Source organism: Macaca fascicularis, chromosome 16 (assembly GCF_037993035.2).
Source record: "Macaca fascicularis isolate 582-1 chromosome 16, T2T-MFA8v1.1".
In the NCBI taxonomy this organism is placed as follows: domain Eukaryota; kingdom Metazoa; phylum Chordata; class Mammalia; order Primates; family Cercopithecidae; genus Macaca; species Macaca fascicularis.
Genome location: NC_088390.1, coordinates 82534723 through 82540078, shown reverse-complemented (window position 1 = coordinate 82540078; position 5356 = coordinate 82534723).

The following is a 5356-nucleotide window of genomic DNA, read 5'->3' as shown; positions in this document are numbered from 1 at the left end:
AGCCTCCCAAGTACCTGGGATTACAGGTGTGCGCCACCATGCTTGACACATTTTGTATTTTTAGTAGAGACAGAGTTTCACCATGTTGGCCAGGCTGGTCTCGAACTCCTGGCCTCAAGTGATCCGCCCACCTCAGCCTTCCAAAGTGCTGGGATTATAGGCGTGAGCCACCATGCCAGGCCTTATTTTATTTTATTTTTTTAGACAAGGTCTCGCTCTGTTGTCCAAGTTGGATTGCAGTGGAGTGATCTCGGCTCACTGCAACCTCTGCATCCCAGGTTCAAACTATTCTCCTGCCTCAGCCTCCCCAGTAGCTGAGATTACAGGCGCCCTCCACTACGCCCGGCTAGTTCATTTTCTTTTAGTCCAAAATTAAACATGAGATGTAATATTTCACCTATCAGATTGGCAAAAATGTCAAAGTTTGATAATACTGTGGGTTAAGGTGTAGGGAAATAGGGCATACGTACATTGGTATTGGAAATACAGGCTAGTTCAACTATTTTGGAGGGCAATTTGTACATATCTACAAAAATTATCAGCCCAGTGTGGTGGCTCATGCCTGTAATCACAACACTTGGGGACGCCCAGGCCCGCAGTTCACCTGACGTCGGGAGTTTGAGAACAGCCTGACCAACATGGAAAAACCCAGTCTCTACTGAAAATACAAAATTAGTTGGGCGTGTTGGCTCACGCCTGTAATCCCAGCTACTCAGTAGGCTGAGGCAGGAGAATCGCTTGAACGAGGGAAGCAGAGGTTGTGGTGAGCCAAGATCTCGCCATTGCACTCCAGCCTGGGCAACAACAATGAAACTCTGTCTCAAAAAAAAAAAAAAAAAATGATCAAACCAGGCATGGGGGTAAGCACCTATAATCCCAGCTACAGGAGGCTGAGGTGGGAAGATCACTCGAGCCCAGGAGATGAGACCAGCCTGGGCAGCATAGAGAGATTTTATCCTTAAAAAACTAATAATTAATTAAAAATAAACTTTAGGGCCGGGCGCAATGGCTCATGCCTGTAATCCCAGCACTTTGGGAGGCCGAGGAGGGTGGATCACCTGAGGTCAGGAGTTTGTGACCAGCCTGGCCAACCTGGTGAAGCCCCGTCTCTACTAAAAATACAAAAAGTTAGCGGGGCTTGGTGGCGGGCGCCTGTAATCCCAGCTACTCGGGAGGCTGAGGCAGAAGAATCACTTGAACCCGGGAGGTGGAGGTTGCAGTGAGCCGAGATCGTGGTGCCGCTGTACTCTAGCCTGGGCGACAGAGTGAGACTCCGTCTCAAAAAGAAAAAAAATTTAAAATAAATAAAATAAAATAATGAATTATAAAGATATATAATACGTTTTGATTTAGCAGTTCAACTCTTGGGATATATCTGGCATACAGATGTCTATACAAAGGTGGTCATGTACAGGATACGTATATATGTATATTTTCTACCCCAAAGGGGCAGAATTTGCAATAGCAAGAAACCTGGAAACAACTTACGTGTCCATTAGTAGATAACTGGTTCAGTCTATTATATCCATTCAGTGAAATACTATACAAAGAATGGAGCCGCCCGCCTTGCCCTCCCAAAGTGCTGGGATTACAAGTCTGAGCCACCATGCCTGGACAGCATTTTATTATTAATTTTTTTTAGATGGAGTCTCGCCCTGTAACCCAGGCTGGAGTGCAGTGGCATGATCTTGGCTCACTGCAACCTCCACCTCCCGGGTTCAAGCGATTCCCCCATCTCAGCCTCTCAAAGTGCTGGGATTACAGGTGTGAGCCACTGTGCCCGGCCAGAAGCAGATTTTTTTTTTTTTTTTTTTTTTTTTTTTTTGAGACAGAGTCTTGCTCTGTCACCCAGATTGGAGTGCAGTGGTATGATCTCGGCTCACTGCAACCTCCACCTTCCTTGTTCAAGCAGTTCTCTGCCTCAGCCTCCCAAGTAGCTGGGATCATAGGCGCCCGCCACCACGCCTGGCTAATTTTTGTATTTTTAGTAGATACAGGGTTTCACCATATTGGCCAGGCTAGTCTTGAACTTCTGACCTCGTGATCAGCCTGCCTAGGCCTCTCAAAGTGCTAGGATTACAGGCGTGAGCCACCGCGCCTGGCTCAAAAGCATTTTAATAGAAAGGTAATTTAATTTAAACTATTTTTAGAAACTAGAAAAAAAGAATCCTCCATCTGTTCTACTTACCTTTTAGTATTTTGTGGTGTTTTCCTGAAGTCATTTTCTGCAGTGCATCTGTTATATGTTAAATGGTTATAATCTCAATATATACTATTATGACCTGCTTTTGTGGTTATGTCATAGCGTATACATTTGCAATATGGTTACAGGGCCAGGAAACATTAATCTGGAGGAATGACATACATCTGATTCCTCAGACAGAGCATGAAGTCTAAAATTAGGAAGTTATGAAACTGAAAAACACATCTGTGGAGTGGGGAGACCGTTCCTTCCTTCTGTCCTTTCCTACCTTCCTCCCTTCTTTCCTTCTTCCCTCCCTCTGGAAAGATCGTCTCTGCGAGTTGGAAGTGGGGGGCCTGACTATGGCTGGCACCTTGGTGTTCTGCACAAGTTTGTGGATGTGAGACCTAAGACTTCTGAGACTGCAACTAAAGCACCACTTGTTCCTTTTGCTAAAGTAGCTTGTGTTGAGTATAGTTAGGGAATTATAGTTTTAGCTGAATCAATACCTATTTGTGGTCAGCATAAGGTTGATAATAGGTTGAGAATAATTCAAATTCATTTTTTCATTCTGTCTACTCTTAGTAAATATAGTTGTCTTGAATACAACATGCTTTTCACAATGAATTTTTTTTTGCAAATCAGATTGGCAGCTTTGCATAACAAACACCACTCCTGAGCTGCCCAGCATGGGGAGAAAGAAGAGACCACCTGAGCCTCACCCTTTGCTGGCCAGCTGTGTTGACTTACTACAGCTGAGTTCTCTGAGCCGGAGCTTCCTCATCTGCACAAGGGAGATGACAGCTGTGCCCGACTCCCAGGTTTATGGTGGGATTAGAGGAGCATTAACAAGGGCAATGTTTGTAGTAAAGCCAGGCAAACAGAAGGCTCTCAGTACATGGTAGTTAGCAACCCCATTAGACTCAGACACTGAAGGAAATTTGAGGAAATGCAGTAAAGCACACACCGTTTATTGACAAAAATGCAATGACATTGTACAGATTTGAAAATATTAGCTTCCTCATAAGCATAAAAGATTCCCAAGACCTATGGAACAAAAAAATTTTTTTTTTTTTCTTGAGATGGAGTCTTGCTCTGTTGCCCAGGCTGGAGTGCAATGACACCATCTCGGCTCACCACAACCTTTGCCTCCTGAGTTCAAGCGATTCTCCTGCCTCAGCCTCCCGAGTAGCTGGGACTACAGGTGCACACCACCATGCCTAGCTAATTTTTGTATTTTTAGTAGACATGGGGTTTCACTATGTTGACGAGGCTGGTCTCAAACTCCTGACCTCCTGATCCACCTGCCTCAGCCTCCCAAAGTGCTGGGATTACAGGCATGAGCCACTGCACCTGGCCAGAGCAAAATATTATTATCAGTATTTTTATTGAGCATCTACTATGGGTGAGGAACTGGTTAGAGACTCAGGCCAGTGCGGTGGCTCACACCTGTAATGCCAGCACTTTGGGAGGCCGAGGCGGGCGGATCACCTGAGGTCGGGAGTTCAAGAACAGCCTGAACAACATGGAGAAACCCTGTCTCTACTAAAAATACAAAATTAGACAGGGTGGTGGCGTATGCCTGTAATCCCAGCTACTTGGGAGGCTGAGGCAGAAGAATTGCTTGAATCCGGGAGGCGGAGGTTGTGGTGAGCTGAGATGGCGTCATTGCACTCCAGCCTGGGCAACAGAGCAAGACTGCGTCTCAAGGAAAAAAAAAAGAGAGAGACTCGGGTTAAATACTGGACCAGGCCCTCAAGGGTTGTCCACCTGAACCCAAAACATCCTCTCTGCAGCGGCTCACTAGCCCCCCTATTCTATTCTGTGACACCTAACAGTTTAAACTTTTCCCCACTTAGCCCTTAGGACGACACAAGGACCACGTCAGCGAAATCATCCTGGGTATTTCCTGACACAGGAATCTGCCCTTTACCTCCCCCACCTACAAAAGGACGGAAATTGTCCTCCTGCCCGAGGGAAGGCTGCCCATCCCTCTCCAGGCTCTGTACACCCATTTCCTCCTCCTCCTCTATGGGTGGCTATGAGTAGAGGGAGCGCATGGGAACCCTAGAACTTGGTGCCCCCCAGGCTGGGAGTAGCGGCTCACGCCTGTAATCCCAGGACTTTGGGAAGCCGAGGTGGGTGGATCACTTGAGGTCATGAGTTCGAGACTAGACTGGGCAACATGGCAAAACCCTGTCTCTACCAACAATACAAAAAAATTAGCCGGGCGTGTTGGCAGCCGCCTGTAATCCCAGCTACTCAGGAGGCTGAGGCACGAGAATCACTTGAACCCGGGAGGCAGAGGTTTCAATGAGCGGAGATCGTGCCACTGAATTGCAGCCTGGGCGACAGAGTGATACTCCCTCTCACAACAAAAAAAGAAAAGCTTGGTGTCCGTCCCCCCCCCCCCCAACCTTCTCATCCACCAGCACATGCCTCCTTGTCTATCTTCCCGGTGTCTGGACACTGAGGCCACAGAAGGACTGAACCAAGTTGGTCGGCCATGTCCTGTCTCAAGGCCGGGGGCCAGAGGCAGGGTGGGCAGGGACTGGTTAGAGGAAGGAGTAATTCTAGGTTTTTCAGGAGCTGGGTCTACAACCACAACATCCAACCCTGCAGGGAAGTTGATCCAGGGGCGCCCACCACGCCATCCCCTGGAGCTGCAGCTGGAAGCTGGGACTGGGCCTGGAGCTCCGGAGCAGCCCCGCCAGCCCACAGGATACGGTTTTGCGTAATGCAGGGTTGAAGGGGAAAACGACTACACAAGCCCCTGGTTCATTACATGGACACACGTTAGGCATCTACTGTGTCACCTGCTCTGTGCCGGGCGCTGTGGGGAACACAATCGGCCTTGGTGCCTGCCCACAGAATGCGACCTGGGGAAAGGAATTCGTCGCCTTCCCCAGCAGTGTTTATGAAAAGGCTCGGTCTTTCAACGAAAACAGCAAGTGAGCTGTAAGCGTCCTACCAGCCGCGGGACATAAGGCCGATCAAAAACCTCTCCTGAGGAAAGGAACCCGCGTCGAGATCCCTTGTAGGATCCGAGTACACGTCACTCCACAGCCACACTCAAGATGGCCGTCGGTCCGTTCCTGGGCTCCGCGCAGGCGCACTTCCGCCTTCCACGCCCAACCTGGCTCCGCCCAGGTGTCCCGGGGCGGGACCAAGAGC